The sequence below is a fragment of the Arvicola amphibius genome, chromosome 2 (genome assembly GCF_903992535.2).
Source record: "Arvicola amphibius chromosome 2, mArvAmp1.2, whole genome shotgun sequence".
NCBI classification, from domain to species: Eukaryota; Metazoa; Chordata; class Mammalia; order Rodentia; family Cricetidae; genus Arvicola; species Arvicola amphibius.
In genome coordinates this window covers 186,569,913-186,586,573 of record NC_052048.2, presented here as the reverse complement: position 1 = coordinate 186,586,573, position 16,661 = coordinate 186,569,913, and the positions used below count along the sequence as shown (strand labels likewise).

Sequence of the window (16,661 nt, the reverse complement as noted above, 5' to 3'; positions counted from 1 at the left end):
GGTTACAGCTGGTTCTATTTCTACCTTACCCATGAAGATACAGGAGTCAGAGGCCAAGTCACCTGTTCTGGAACTGGATCTGGCTATCTCCTCCCAAGCCTATGTTCTTCAACAGGACCCTGAAGGAAGAGGAGGGAAAGGAAGTAACATGTTCCGTAGTGATCCAAGACTACGGTATGGAGACAGCAGAACTAAAGGCTCACAGGAGGTCGGCTCTGTCCTCTTGTCTTATCCTCACCTTTTCCAGTTTGAGCCGGATGATAGCCAGCCCTCCAGATCTGTGCCTCCACATCTGTGGATTCTGAAGTCTGAGATTCAGCCAATTGTTGGTGGAAAATATTCTAAGATATACACACAACTGAAAATATACACCTGTGTGTGCTGGGGGTTCCTGGGAGATTTATGTAGCTTAGGCTGACATGGAACTCATGATCCTCCTACCTCAGTCTCCCAAGTGCTGGGATTAGAGATGGGCAGCACCATGCTGAAAGGGGAGACTGCACATTGGTTTCCTGGGTGTTACATGGCGTCTCTCAGACTCGGCCTTCTTTCTCTCTATATCTCTGTTCAGATTTCCTGACTGGCTATATTTTGCTCTGCCATAGGCCAAAGCATCTTTTTTATTAACCAACGGTAATAAAACATATTCACTGCATACAGAGGGGAATCCCACATCAAATTGCAAGGCACGTATAATCTTTTTTCCTTGTTGTCATCCCCTTTAGAATCTAAAGTCAAGTATGCTGGTAAGCACCTGTAATCCCAGCACTAGGGAGGGAGTGTCAGGAGGTCAGGAGTTAAAAATGCTTGGCTACTTAGAAAATTAGAGGCCAGACTAGAATACCAGATACAGTATTAAAACAAACAAAACAATGAAAAACAAACAACAACAACAAAAACCAAGGGCTGGAGAGACGGTGGTAAAGAGCACTTGCTGCTTCACAGAGGACTCCTGTCAATTCCCAGCACATACATAGTGGCTCACAGCCCAACCATCTGTAACTCCACTTCCAGCATCCTGATCTGAAGCCCTCTTCTCATGTCTGCTGCCACCATGCACACACGTGGTGCACAGACACACACAGGCAAAACACCCATACACAAAAAAATTTTAGAAGGAAAGAAAGCCACAACAATAGAGTCTAACAGCTATTAAAAATAGTTCAGTATAGCCAGGAGGTGGTGGCGCACGGCTTTAATCCCAGCACATGGGAGGCAGAGGCAGGCAGATCTCTGTGAGTTTGAGGTCAGCCTGGTCTGCATAGCAAGTTCCAGGACAGTAAGGGCTATACACAGAGAAATCCTGTGTCAAAAAGCAAAAGAAAGAAAGAAAGAAAGAAAGAAAGAAAGAAAGAAAGAAAGAAAGAAAGAAAATAGCTATATATATGTATATAAGTTATTTATAATTACATAGTACATTGGATTATATAGAAGTAATAATAATCTAGAGTTAAAGAATATGGAAGAATTCACATAGTAGATATGCAGATTTGAAACCGTTTTTATAATGAACTTGAAAATCCAAACATTTTGGTATCCAGGGAGTTGCTGAAGCCATACTCCTTCAGATACAGAAAGCTGACTTTATGCCTACCTCGGGTCTAATTTTGCAACCAGGAGAGAAGCTGAGGACAGACAGGGAGAATAAGGGATGTGTGCTTTGGAGCGGCCTGGCACTGGGTATCCACCGTGTGCATGTGTGTGTGTGCGTGTGTGCGTGTGTGTGTGTGTGTCTGTGTGTGTGTGTATTGGGCGGGGGGGGGGGTGACTTTAAGCTACTTGGTTTAGATGGGACCAAAAGTGTCCTCATCTTGGGAAACGACACCAGCAAAGAAAGTGGGGAGAGGACGATGAGCAGATCTGAGTCATGGTGACAGAGCCACAGGATGACCCAGCAAGGGGATCAGCAGAAGTGGTGAGGCTGGGGTGGGAAGGCATTCATCAAAATCTGACCCAGGGGGCAGAAGCAAGGGTATTTTCCTAAGACAAGTTAGTGCCCAGAATTCCATGATAAAATGGTGGCCTAGGGGTTGCCAAAGGACTGACTCCTCAGCCCAAGCTTCCTTGTGTCCACCTAAGATGTAACTGGCTATCTCGAAGCCACACACTCAAAAGCTCCTAGGCTCTTTTGTGGTTTGGGCTGGGGGAGGCAGCCAGCTGGGCTCCTGGCTCAGTTCCCACTGAACTTTGCCAGTTGGCTGCTGCGGGATCAGGATACCCTGTGGTCCTGGGAGTAATTAACCCTCAAGCAGCCAAGCCTTTGATCTTTATTTAGAGAGCGAGGGCTTAGAAGGATGCAAACAAAGCAATAATTTGAACACTAACACTTTTCAAAAAAAAATGCTTGAGCTTGGCAAAGGTCTATTCTGAAAGTCCAAGGCGCTTCATTGAAATGGGTGTGGCACGAAGAATTTACAAAGGCCTCAAAGATCTTACGCAAGGAGCAAACCCCTCAGCCCGTGAAGGAGATGCAGCTTCTTTCCCTGCGACGCTAAGTAAATCCCAGTTGCCTGGTATCTCAAGTCTGCCCCTACCCTTGCACAAGGACCTCAGTCTCCCGGGAAGCTAGGATTGCAGGCATGCCAGGCCAGGGGCCTTCCTCTCTCGATGCAGTACTGTTTGTCTTCTAAGTACCCCACTTAGTGAAGCTGGAAGAAGTCCGGATCTGTGCCAACAACCCCTCCCCACACACAACCCAAGCATCAAGCCACTAGGCCATCTCCAGAAACATAGGTCAACTCTTTTGGAGGTCTCTAAGCTATAAACAAGAATAACATTTTCCAGTGTAGAGACTGGCTGGCACCTACCTACCCCCAAGGACCGAAAAACTGTCACTGTCAGGCTGAGAAATTATCGTTTGGCATTCCTCTCCTTGGATCCCAATTGCCTTCAGCATAATATTCAGATTTTGCCCAGACCTCTTGAAGCTCTTCAGCCTACCCATCTTACCTTATTCACTCTTACTTAAAGGCTCTCCAGATACCATGATGGAGCTCCCCTCGTCCTTTCCCTCTGTTTCTCCACTTTTTACAATTGATTCAGCTTCCCAGGCCATCAAAGCCCCAGAGGATTTCATTGAATGCCCCAGCCTGTGTGTTCCTGACTCCCTTGAAGCCCACGACATTTTCAAGTGGGTTTCTATTTAGTAATCCTACCATCCTAAAACATCCTGCATGTGTGCTTTGATCTTGCCCCTTGTAAGAAAGACCAGTGGGCAGTAAAAAAGTCACTTCTCTGATAGCTTTTCCTGAGCAGCCTGCCTTCTGGTGGCCTTAGATCCCTTTCTGTACCCTTCTGAAGGGAGGTGGACCCGTGGATCCTTACGGCCCGCTCCTGCAGCAACTGTGAGTTGCTTGGGGGTAAATATGGACCCGTGTGGGTCCTAATAGTCTGTCTCATGACTGTGAGTTGCTTGTGGGCGAACGTGGGCCGGTGGGTCTCGAAGGCCAGTCTCATGATTGTCAGTTGCTTGGAGGCAAATGTGGAGCCCAATTTTGCCTGAGGCGTCCAGCTGTTTAGCTCCCTGCTATCTGACCAGAAACAAAGCTAGGGCAGGGAGCGTGGCTGCGGTGTGGTCCGGTGTTCGGCCCCCGGCTAAGCGCACTTCGAGAATGGACCCCGGCCAGGGTAGAAGAGAACCCGTGAGGCGATCTTCAGCACAGAAAAGGTTAAGCCACCATCTCCCCCCACCCGCGAAAGGCTAGGGGGCGAGTGCGGCAGAAGGTCCTGTTTACCGTGGCTCCCCCTCGGCGGCGGGCCCTGGGAGAGTGGTTGCTGTGGCAACCGGCCGGGCGCCCGCCAGCTGCGGATTAGCTCACTGGAGCCGCGGGATGGGTCGGGAGGAGGGGGCGCGCGTCGCGGCAGACGATCGCGGCGCAGCCCGAGGCAGAGGAAGGGGCCGCGCGCGCGGGCGGAGGGAGGGGACGCAGCGCGTCTCCGAGGCCGGAGGCGGCGGGGACCCGACGGGAGCGCGCGCGGCGGGGACCCGAGGGGCTCGCGGCGGCCGGGGGAGGCCGCGCGGACAAAGGCGCGGAGGGCAGCGGGCCATGGCGCCCCAGGCCCCCGCCGCCGCGGGCGTCCGCGACTTGCGCCCCGGAACCCGCGGAGCCGCCGCCTGCGGGGAGGTAGGACGGGGCGCCGGAGTGCGGGGCGAGCTCGGGGTGTGGGGGGGGGAAGCCGGGAGGGTACGAGCGGGGGCGGCGAAGAAAGTGTGCTGGGGCGAGCCGGGGCTCCCCGTAGGCGGCGCTGGGGACTTTTCAGCCCGACCCTAGGGACGCGCGCGGAGAGCGATCCAGCTCGCCTCCCCGGGTCGGGCTGACTTCGAGGCCGAAGAAAGTTGCAGCCACTGGGCAGAGCCCGGCCCTGCGCTGTGCCGGAGCTCCGGGACGCCTAAGAGTGAGTGCGCGTGTGTGAGAGGGCGTCTGTACGCCGGGGTGGGGGGAGTCCAGACGGCTGTAGTCAGGATTTGCAGTGTTGGAAAGTGGGGAGCCTTGGGGTTTACTTCTCCTACTCTCCCGTCAAGGATGGAGTTGGGAGCCGAAGAAGCCCAGGGTAAGTCTCTTAACAACACAGGATATAATCTTGTGTAAGAGGGGCAGCGAGATATGGAGGAGTCAGACCACTGAGACAGAGGAAGCCCAGCGCCTGGAATCCGTTGTGATGAGCTGGGACAGGAAGCTGGGGGGGTTGGTTGCCCTCCTTGGCCCTGGATTGTAACTAGGAAAGTGCGGGATCCCTGATTTAACCAGCCTGCTGAGGTAGAAGCAGGCTGGCTTCTGGCCCAGTGTTCTGATGGCTTTGGGGGTTGTGACTTCAACTCCCCAAATGACAGGTAATTGTGGGGTGTGGTAATAGTGTTCTAATAGGCACTTTACAGTGATTTGTCATGAAAGGCTTGCACCTGCTGTGGTGACTGGAGCCTTTCTCCTTCCGTAGCAAACACCTGAAGAGTGGAATAGACTTGTTTAGGGAATGGCCCACAGAGGAGGAAGTGGAGCTTCTGAGAGGAAGCTGAGGGCAAACTGAAACAGACTGTAGTTTATTTGAGACAGGGTCTCAGAATGTGACCCAAGCTGGCCTCAAATTTATAATCCTCCCTCTTGCCTTAGCTCTCTAAGGGCAGGATGACTGGTAGGAGCAGCCAGGCTCAGTTCAGGGATTTTTTTGTTGTTGTTGTCGTTGTTGTTTTGTTTCTTGAAACAGGGTCAGGGTATCAGGTAGCTTAGACAGACCTTGAAAGTGATTTTAATTTTTTTAAAAAATAACTTACTTATTTTTACTTTTGTGTGCAGCGGTGTACATATATATATATATGTGTGTGTGTATGTATGTGTGTGTGTATATATATATATACATATATATATGTATATATATATCTTGTGAGGGTGTCAGATCTTGGAGCTACAGACAGTTGTGAGCTGCCATGTGGGTGCTGGGACTTGAACTCAGGTCCTCTAGGAGAACAGCCGGTTCTCTTAACCACTGAACCATCTCTCCAGCCCCCGAAAGTGATTTTAAATTAAATTTTTTGAGATTTAATTTATTTTTATGAGTGTTTTCCTGAATATATGTCTGTGCACCATGTGCAAACAGTGCCCGAGGAGGCTGTGTTGCTGGTTCCCTGGTACTGGAGTAGCAGACAGTTGTGAGCCTCCGTGTGAGTGCTAGGAATCCAACCCCAGGTCCTCTGGAAGAACAAACAAGCTATCTCCTCAGCTCCTGAGTCTACCTCCCAAGCCCCGAAATTATAGGAGTGTGGTGCACACCTTTATGAGATGCTGGGGATCAAACCTAGGGTTTCCTGCATGGGAGTGAGCACTCTACCTACTAAGCTATATCTTTGGCTCTGAGACTTTTTTTAATTGAAACAGTTTTTATTATATTTTTGCTTATTGTGTATGTGCCGTCAGGCATGCGTGTAGATCAGAAGACAGTTTGTAGGAGTTCGTCCTCCCCTCTCACCTCGTGTGTCCTCAGGATCGGCAGCAAACACTTTTACCTGCCCAGCCATCTTGCCTTTCCTCAGAGACTCTTTGTAGGTAGGGTAATGCAGACGCTGGCAGAGAGTCTTACGTCTGGACGTTCATTCTGGAAGATTTGTACTCTGCCTGGACATAACTTTACTCATGAAATGCTCGGTGGGGACACAGTGATCAAGACAGCCTCTTTCTTCCTTCTAGAAAATACTATTCTAGTCTGGCCTGGCTATTCCCACTGCATGCCACAGAACCAGGAGAATCCAGAGGGTCCCAGGTTCAAAAGGGATGCTTGTGAGCCTTTGCAAAGAAAGTGCAGGGAAGATTGTCTGGGGCAGAGAGTACAACATACAAAAAGAGGAAAGAGGCAGGCATAGGAGAAATCTAGTGTGGCTGCAGCATAGTTAGAGCCTTCACACACACACACACACACCGTTCGTGTGTGTGTGTGTGTGTGTGTGTGTGTGTCTGTCTGTCTGACTGTCTGTCTGTCTGTCTGTCTATATTATCTATCTCACCAAGGCAAGCAAAGTAAAATGTGGAATGAGGAGTTCCCCAAAATAAGAGTGATGGACCCACTTTGTGTCTTAGAAAGCTTGCTCTACCCTTGGTGCCAGGAGACCTGGGCTCTGCAGCCTGGTGGAGTAGCCGTGGCGAGACAGGAGGGATGGGTGGAGTCTAGAAGTCAAGAAGTAGGCAGGGGAGCTGGTTGTAGGCACTTACTTAAACTAAACCCGAACCCAGAGATGCTCAGCAGGAGGAAGCAAAAGAAAAGGGACATTTTTGAATGGCCTGAATGGAGCAGATTGCAGCACTTGGACAATGAACTTGGCTTCCAGTTCTCTGGCAGCTTAGGAACAAACAAAAATGCACTAGATTGCATAGTTTTGGATCGGGGACAACAGAAAGCATACAAATGAACTTTCAGAACAGATTTTTTCCTGGAATTGAACTCAACTGGGAGTTCATCCGGAGAACTTCATGTAAAGACTAGGGAGTGATGGGGGGGGGGTAAAGTCTTCATCAGTAAAGAAAATGACAAACATAGATAAGACGGGGGGGGGGGATCCTTATCGGTGTTACAAAAGATGAGATGATAAGCTCCACGAGACCGTTCTCCTGTTCCGTCCACCACAGGTCTAGAAGAACAGCTTGGGTTTTGGTGAGGGTGAAAAATGTCAGCTGGGGTGTGAACAGTCGTGGTACAGTGCCACCAGAGACAGGGGACACCTATAGGGACAAGAAAGTGATGTCATAGCAAGTGATGTACTTCTGAATGTAGAAGACAGGGCAACCAGTTCCCTGGCCACCAACAGGAAGGTGATCCATTAGTCTCTATCTGTCGGTGGCTTGGCAGAGACCCTGGTGTAGAGAAGGGGAGCCAGGAAGACCCTAGTGTGCCAGAATCACCAGCATCCTGAAATGCCATTCAGTGGCAAAATGGGCATAAGCCTTGAGATCAGCCTCTCCTGATTGACACATCCCAGATCCCTCTGGGCCTTGATACTGAGTCTGCATCTAAAGGGGTGGGTAGGAGTCACCAGATCTGAACTCTCCCCAGAGAGGTCTGGTGAATAGGGGATTGTTTGCACAAGGAGAAGTTTCACAAAGAGAGCTGGGAAGTCCCGCACAGGTTTCTAGTGACCCTTCCCTCTGAGGTCTGCACAGGGTAGACAGCCTGCAGAATCGGTGGCCACAGCCTTGCTGATGAGCTCTAAGGCTTCATGGCAGGTCTCACTTAACTATAGCTTACATTGGCATTGAGGAGGTGTGGGCTTCTGCTCTCCTGCCAAGTTTCTTTTCTCTCTCTTTATTTATTTATTTTAAATTTTTATATGCGGTGTTTGGCCTGCATGTGTGTCCGTGTACCCCAGCTGACATTTCACCCTCACCAAAACCCAAACTGTTACTCTAGACCTAAGGTAGTCATAGAAGCCAGCAGAAGATTAGAACCCCTGAGAATAGACTTACAGGTGGTTGTGAGCTGCTACGTGGGTGCTGGTACCTGGATCCTCTGGAAGAGCAGTCAGTGCTCTTAACCCTTTAACTGCTGAGTCATCTTTCCATCTCCCTTTTCGTTCTTTTATTATATATTTTTAAAGATTTATTTTATTGTATGTATATGAGTGTTTTGCCTGTGTATATGCATGTACACTAACTACATGCCTGGTGCTTATGGAGGTCGGAAGGCTTCAGATTTCCTGGGACAGGAGTAAGATGGTTGTGAGCCACCATGTAGATTCTGGGAATTGAACTTGGATCCTCTGTAAAAGTAACAAGTGCTCTTAACAGCTGGCCAGCTCTCCAGTTTCTTTCTTTTGAAGGTGTTATTTTTAACTGTGAGTGCGTGCGTGTCTCTCTCTCTCTCTCTCTCTCTCTCTCTCTCTCTCTCTCTCTCTCTCCTCTCTCCTCTCTCTCTCTCTCTCTCTGTGTGTGTGTGCGGGTGCCCATTGAGTCCAGAAGAAGACATAGGATCCTGTGGAGCTGGAATGGCAGGTGATTGTGAGCTGTCTGACGTGAATGCTGGGAATGCATACAGGTCCTGTGCAAGCCCAGTACCTGCTCTTAATTAACCAGCCTCACCCCCCCCCCCGTCCCACCCCCGAGTTTCTTTGCTTCTTTGTGAGACAGAATTTCACCATGTAGACTAGCCTTGCTCTTGTGATTCTTCCTCCTCAGCCTTCTGTATTCGTGAACTAATGGTTCCAAAGGGTTAGGGCAAAGCAGAGTTGTAGGCAGCTGGAGCAGCAGCTGAGGGCAGACATCTCAAACCCCAAACGGGATGTAGAGGAAGCTAACTCAAAATGATGTGAGACTTTGGAAACCTCACAGTCCACGCAGAATCCAGAGGCTGCTCTAGGCTATCCTGAATGTCTTCTCAGAGGTCAAGAATAGAAAGGCTGCTGGGCCTGTCTGTGCTTTAGTAACAGGAGGCAAGTGATCAGCTCAGCCCTCACCTTTGGTGGATGGAAGCCACAGTCAGTCAGACCCTTGCTCTAGTTTTAAAAGCAGAGGTTGACTGAGGCAAAAATCAAGTTGGTTTGCATAGAACTTGGGCCTGTATCATCTGGGCCATAGAGCTTGGGCCCTGTATCGTCTGGGCCATAGAGCTTGGGCTCTGTATCGTCTGGGCCATAGAGCTTGGGCCCTGTATCGTCTGGGCCATAGAGCTTGGGCCCTGTATCGTCTGGGCCATAGAGCTTGGGCCCTGTATCGTCTGGGCCATAGAGCTTTGGCCCTGTATCGTCTGGGCCAGAATCACTGCTTTGTCCCATTTGATGAGTTACAGTCCTACAACCGCCTCCAACTACTCAGTTTTGAAAACCAAGTAATGGGGCTTTCCCTGGCCTTGGGCAGGATGGGGTGAATCACCCTTGCAGCAAATTTAGGGAAGAGACTGAATGCCCTTGGGGCTCCAGGACTTGGGCAGATGCCAAGCCGGGAGTAGGGTCAGGATGGAGACCTGTGACTGTGACTATGGCTACTCTTTCTGTGACTATGGCCTGCTCAGAAGACTTGACAAACTAGTTTAAGTTACAGGATCAAATTTATTTCCGTTAGTGTTTTGCTTTCTTAGAATTTATACTTTGAATTTTTCACTTTTATGTGTATATGCTTTCATGTGAACTAAGAAAATTGTGTTTATTATAAAACCTTTAAGTAGTATATAAAGAGAATATTCTGAAAGGTGAAGGTCTCCCTATGCTATCACCAGCCTCAGAGAAGGTTGGTGTTTGGTATATAAACACCTTTTTTTCTTTCTGTACTGGAAATTGAACCTAAGGCCTTTGCATATGGTTGGCATTCACTCCACCCCTGAGCTGTATCCAACCTTTTTTATTTTAATTTTTTAAAGATTTATTTTTAGCTGGGTGGTGATGGTGTACGCCTTTTAATCCCATCACTGGGGAGGCAGAGGCAGGCAGATCTCTGAGTTTGAGCCCAGCCTTGTCTACAGAGTGAGTTCCAAGACAGCCAAGGCTACACAGAGAAACCCTGTCGAGGGGGGGGGGGTTATTTTATTTTTAATTATGTGCATGTATGTCTATATGGGCATATGTGTGTGAGTGTAGATACCACTGGAAGTCAGAGGCATTAGATCTCCCTAGAGCTGGAATTACAGGCGATTGTGAGCTGCTTGACAGGGATGTTGGGAATTGAACTCAGGTCCTCTGCAAAAGCAGTATATGCTCTTGACCCTGAGTCTCTATTTTAACTTTTTATTGCATTTAGAGAACAAGTAAGTGTGTGTGTGTGTGTGTGTGTGTGTGTGGTGTGTGTGTGTGTGTGTGTGTGTGTATGTGTGTGCGCATGCGCATGTTGTGCGCACATCCCACAGAGCTCATGGAGGTCAGAAGAGATTTTTGGGGAGTCAGCTCTCTTCTACCATGTGGGACCCGAGGATCGAACTCAGGTCATCAGACCTGCAGCAGGCACCTTTCCCAGCAGAGCACCTCATCAGCATTATATTTCAACACTTTTTTATTAAACACCACCCCTACTGTCACCACCCACCCCTGCACAACCCTGACTGGCCTAGAAATCACTGTCTAGACCAGGCTGTCCTTCCTCTGCTTTCAGGGCGCTGGAATTAAAGGCTTGTGTCACCTTCGTGGGCTCCTTTTTAGCTTCTTGTTTTCAAACAGCATCATCATATTGCCCAGAGTGACTCTGAACTCACTGTAGCCTAAAACGGCCTTACCTTTGACCCAGCTGTCCTAACCTCCTAAGTAGCTATGATTGCAATCCTGCATCACCAAGACTCCTAGGTCTTTTTTTTTCTTTGTATTAGTGTGTATGTATCTTTATCTATGTATCTATATATACTTGGCAAAATGGAAGAATGTCTGTAATGTAGTTTCACAATACAGCATCTTATGAGAATAATTCCATGTAATAGCCTTCTTTCTATTTTTATTTTATGGGCATTGGTGTTTTGCCTGCACGTATGTTTGTGTGAGAGTGTTGGGTCCCTGGAACTGGTGTTACAGACAGTTGTGAGCTGCCATGTGGGTGCTGGGATTGAACCTGGGCTCTCTGGAAAAGCAGTGAGTACTTTTAATCACTGAGCTATCTCTCCAGCCCTAACAGCCTTATTCTTAACAACTGTCTGAGGTGCCTCTGTTTCAGTTAATTTGTTTAACAAACTATCAATTTATAGTTCAATTTTAGTTACTGTAAATGATGTCACACGCCCCAAGTCTAACATTTCTGTCAACTAAATTCCCAAAGCTGGAACTGCTGGGTTAAAAAAGATCTCAAAGCCAAATACTTATTGCATAATGCTTGTGCCCAGTAGTGGCTTCTTGAAAGTGAAGTTCTGATGGTCTTTTTAAAAATCATATATCACCTGTCTTTCTACTTCGCTTGTCCCCACTCCAGCTGCATGCTGAATTTGAGTTTAGATGAGGTGAAAGTTGCTGGTATAGCACATTCAGAGGCAATTTGTTACTGTGTTGTTAGATATAAAAAAGCAGCGTGTTAAAATTAGAGTCCCTAAGCAAACTTTAATGGCTTGTTATCTAATAGATTGCTTGAATTTTGTCTCTTGCTGTTGGTTTCACGTGAGTCAGTTTGAGACGGGTGTGGTAGTGCACCACTAGATGCTGAGGCAGGGGGATTGTGAGTTCCTTGACAACCGGAGCCACAAAGCAAGACCTTTATAGAAAGACAAATAAACAAAGTGAGTTTACTAGGTACCCTCTTTCTCTCCCGTGTGTTTATTTATTTCTTTATTATCGTATTTATTTATTTTTGTTTTATATTATCTTTGAAACAAGGTCTCATGTAGCCCAGGCTAGATTCTTACTCACTATCGTCGAAGATTAGACTGTAGAACGCTGTCCATGCTAGCTCGTCAAGCATTCTTTCTACCAGTTGAGCTGCCCACTGCTTCATTCCCCTTGTTCTCAGAAGAGAAGACCCAGTCAGTCAGATTTGACTTGAGAGAAATCCTCTGCAAATCCACACTGGGTGACAGCTGGTGGCAGCCGTATACAAGCTAGCCCAGGGCTGGAGATGTGCCCCAGGTAGCGTGTTTGCCTAGCATGCCTAAGGTATCATAGTGCAATAATAACAAAGGGTGCTCACAAACCGGGGTCAGGACTGAAGGTAAAAACGGGGAGCCAAACATGCTAGTGCGCACCTATGATACCAGTCCTTGGGGGAACGGAGGCAGGCAGATTTAGAGACTAGACTGGCCTTTAGAGTGAGCGCCAGGACAACCCAAGCTACATAGAGAGACTGTGCCTCAGTAGATAAACAAACAGATAAATAAGAAAAGAAAAAATAAGCACTAAGCGCTCTGGAGAGATGTCTCTGCACTTAAGAGCTGGAACTCAAGCCCAGTCACCCTCATGGGGCAGCTCACAAATGCCTATTCCTCCAAAGGACCCAACACCTGCTTTTGGCCTCCATGGGCACCCAAGTTAACATATGCACATACATGTGTACATACAGACCCACCCTCAAGTGTGCACACATAAATAAAATCAATCTCTTAAAAAGTCAGCATTAAAAAGGAATTTTTTTTCCTTTTTGTTCTTTGAGGGTCTCACTTTTGACTGGCCTGGAACTTACTCTGTAGACCAGGATGGCCTCAAGCTCACCAGTGCTGGAATTAAAGGTGTGCAGCACCGTGTACTACTGACTCTTTTTTTTTTTTTTGAAGCAGTGAAAGGGTCTTGTTGTGTTGCCAAGGCTGACCTCAACTTATGATCCTTCTGTCTCTGCCTCTTGAGTAGCCAGGACTGTTTGCATATACCACTGTGCTTAGCGTAAGTAAAGATGAGTTTTTCATACATAGACAGCGCCTGGCCGGTCCTGTAGGCTGCACATTATGGCTTTGCTGGCAAAAGCTGAAAGGCAAAAATATCCATTCTCCTGGCCTGGACAGATGTGTTGGTTTACCAGAATAGTTTGGTACTATTCTCCTGTCTCCTGGACTTTCCTAGCCCTCGAGAGCAGCAGTTCTTGACCTGTGGGGTCGTGACCTCTTTGGCAAACCTCTATCTTCAAAAATATTACATTACAATTTATAATAGTAGCAACATTACAGATATGAAGTAGCAGTGAAAATAACTGTGATTGGGGTCCCCACAGCTTGAGGAACTGTATTTAACGATGGCAGCATTAGGAAGGCTGAGAGCCCTGGTCTAGAGTTCCTGAACCCCGAGTCAGGAAAGGAGAGCACGCAGGGTGAGTGACTTCAGTTTTGCCTGTGAACTGTTGTTCTGAAGCAGTGAGTCAGGAGGTGGTGCTGTGTCTGTCCCTCTCGCTCACCATGGGGAAGCAGGGCCTTACACCTTCCACCCAGCAAACCAAAAGCTTGGAGCAAGCCCTTTCTGTCTCTTTTGTTCCCTTCCTATTCCTGGGAAACATAGGCAGACTTCTCCAGATGAGCCAAGCAGGAGTGTTCGTGCAGGAGTCTGACCATTATCCTGGGACAGGTTGTTAGCTTAGCTAGGGACAGGGAGTGGGTGCTCTCGTTTAGTTCCTGGGGCACAGTGTGAGATGGCAGCTTGAGACCCAGGGTCCACATTCCTTATAGATGGAGGGAGGACCATGCTTTCCTCTCACTTGGTCAGAAGATGGACTGTAAAGACAGGAGAGCCCTGAAACAGCTGGCTCTCCGCTCTGGGCTTCTTACCAGGAATATTGTGTCTGACTCCCTAGGGACAGAAGAATTATCTGCTTCCTTCTCTGGGCTTCAGGTGATTTTTGTTCATACTTGCAATGGAGTAGGTGACGGACTAACCAGAACGATCCTTTGGCATCCTTTGGTGACTGTCATCCTTTCCATCTGGCCCGTTTCATCATTTGTGTCGAGGCAATCAGCAAACATCCACAAGTTCCCAAGACATCAAAGAGGGAGCATGATCTCTGTTTACCTCCCAGCTGACTGAAGCATCCAGCATGATGGGAAAGTGGCAGAGAGGGGCCAGAGCTATTTAATGGCTCTCAAAACAACCAAGCTTAGATTCCAGCCCTGCATGGGCAAGGCCAAGAGAACCCCTTATCCCAGGCTCCCTGTCCCAAACACAGGACAGCCAGCATATCTGGCCTAGGACTGAACACGGAGACCGAGGTTGCCTCTAGCTGCACGTGGATCTTAAGGCCCAGGCTACCAGTTCCTTGGAGGGAAGAGAAGGCTGCTTTCAAGACGGGGAGAGACAGCCTGCAATTGGATGGTGTCAGAGACAAGTCCCCAGGTTTCTGCCCCCAGAGCCCTGAAGCCGGCTTTCATCCCTAAGCATCTGTAAATACAGGGGCCAGTTCCTCGTTGTCATGGTTGTTGATCCCTTCCTGGAACCCAGGTCAAGGCTGAGAGGGAGTTGGTGTGCACTGTCACCTTTGTGCCACTTGTCAGAGCCTTGAACTACAGGTGTGCTTGTGTGTGCATAACCACCTAGAACCACATCAAATGGCCGTCAGAGAGTTAACCAGAAGGCAGGTTTTTACAAATGGCTTATTTATTTTTATCTTATGTGCATTGGTGTTTGTCTGCATGTAAGTCTGTATGAGGGTGTTGAATCCCCTAGAACTGTTACAGACAGTTGTGAACTGCTGTGTGGGTGCTGGGAATTAAACCTGAGTCCTTGGGAAGAGCAGCCGGTGCTCTTAACCAATGACCATCTCTCCAGCCCCCAGAAGGCAGTTCTGATTGGCTGGTGCCCATGTCACGTCTTTATCACATAATTTGATGCCACCTCCTCCCACGCCACTCCTTAGTACTGTGCACGCACAATGGGAGAGGGTGTGCCCTGGTGCACAGGAGGAGGTCAGAGGACAGTTTCGTGGAGGTTTGTTTTTTCCCTTCCACCTTTTTGTAGATTCCAGGGTTCAAACTCGGGTCTTCAGGCTTCCAGCACTCTTCCTACTGAAATACTGCCTCAGACCCCCAATGAGCTTTTGAAAAAGCCATCTTCATTGATCACGTCGTCATTCACAAAATGTTTGTGTCTCACTCACACACAGTAACCCAAGGCTGGGCTGGACAATAGGAGGGACATAAAAAAATGTAAAACAAACTCAGCTAACAAACTTGAGCCTACAGTCCTAGCTTCTTGGGGGGCTGAGGCAGGAGAATTACTTGAGTCACTAGCCTAGGCAATGTAGGGAGAGCCTGTCTCAAAATGGGGAGGTGGGGAGGGCTGGAGAGATGACTCATGAGTTAAGAGTGTTTGCTGCTCTCTCAGAGGACCAGAATTCAGTCCCTAGCACCCACATCAATTAACTCCCAACTGCCTTTGTTTGTGCAGGGACCCAAGCTCATTCTTGCTCACGCGCTCTCGTTCTCTCTCTCTCTCTCTCTCTCTCTCTCCCTCTCCTCTCTCTCTCTCTCTCTCTCTCTCTCTCTCTCTCTCTCTCTCTCTCTCTCTCACACACACACACACACAATTTTGTTTTTGTTTTTGTTTTCCAAGACAGGGTTTCTCTGTGACTTTAGCTGTCCTGGAACTCAATCTGTAGACCAGGCTGAACTTGAACTCACAGAGATCCCTCTGCCTCCAGAGTGCTGAGATCAAAGATCTGCACTGCACTGGGCCTTTACACACAATTTAAAATGAAATTTTTTTAATAATTAAAAAAGTTCAGCTGGGTAGTAGTGGAGCTTGCCCTTAATTCCTAGCACTCGGGAGACAGAGGCAGGCAGATCTCTGGGTTCTGTGAGTTCGAAGTCAGCTGGTCTACAGAGAGAGTCCCAGAGACAACCAGGGCTACACAGAGAAACCCTGTCTCAAAAAATAAATAAAGAAAGTCCAGCACACATGTCGGAAGGCCCAGACACAGCAGTGTAAGAAGCAGCTGAGTGGAGGGAGGAGGAGCCGTACGTAAGAGCCGCTCTGCTCCGCGCTGCTGGTTCCTGCGCACCCTCTCAGCTTGGCCCCTTCAGAGCTGCTCTTTCCGCCTCAGCTCATTGCTCTCTGCCTACTCCTTGTTATTTCTTCCCGGTCAAAACACCCAGATGTTAGTGTGTACACAAGAGAACAGCTCTTCATCACAGACCCTCCACGTTCCCTAGGTAGCTTCCCGTTGTCCCAGGTCCCAACCTTCTGTCTTCTTCCTGTCTCCCCTCCGACATCCTAGCAAGCAAGTCTTGCTCTTTCCAAATCTTGGAGCCCTTGTTCTGAGGCGACCCTTGCTTTATTGTTGAGGACTGTGCTCAAACTCGGTTTCTGAGCCCTGGGATGACAGATATTTTCCGTCATGTCAGGCCAGTAGTAGTATTGGTTTTTATTGCTCATAACACAGTACCAGAGACCAAGCAAGTTATAAAGAAGAAACAGGTTTTATTTTGGCTTGGTCTTGGCCCAAGGTCAGGGATAACATCTGGCCACGTCTTTTTTTCAGAATCCTGAAGTGATAAAGACATCACTGGATGCGAGGCTGGGAGCAAGGGGACTCCTAGCCAAGCTGGCTTTTAAAAGAAGTTTTTGGTTGTCATTTTGTGGTTCTGGGGTTTGAAACCAAGGCTTTTAAGCATTCTAGGAGGCATGTAGCGTTGCAATCTCCAGTGGGTACTGGCTTTTTGTAGTAGATCCACTTTCTAGATAGCTCAGTAACCCCAACTGTTCGTCCGTGTGAATGGTTTCTTCAGAAGCAGAGGCCTGATCACCGTGAGCGGTCACCTCTTAATTCCTCAGAATGGGGGTTAAACGTCAGTGCAGGCTTCAAAGGAGCATG

General features: G+C 48.4%; 1 protein-coding gene across 4 annotated transcripts in view; it reads left to right on the top strand.

Annotated features, from left to right (window-relative positions):
* Nucleotides 1-4,060: 4,060 nt before the first annotated feature.
* Dennd2a (DENN domain containing 2A) overlaps nt 4,061-16,661 on the top strand; it is a 92,015-nt gene continuing 79,414 nt past the window's right edge. For 2 of the 4 annotated variants that reach the window (XM_038320269.1, XM_038320268.1), the window contains exon 1: nt 4,270-4,395. The gene's annotated coding sequence lies outside the window, so the exon portion shown is untranslated. Of the gene's footprint in view, nt 4,125-4,269; nt 4,396-4,458; nt 4,552-16,661 lie in introns of those variants that run through there. The other 2 variants (XM_038320270.1, XM_038320271.1) reach the window with 2 other exon arrangements.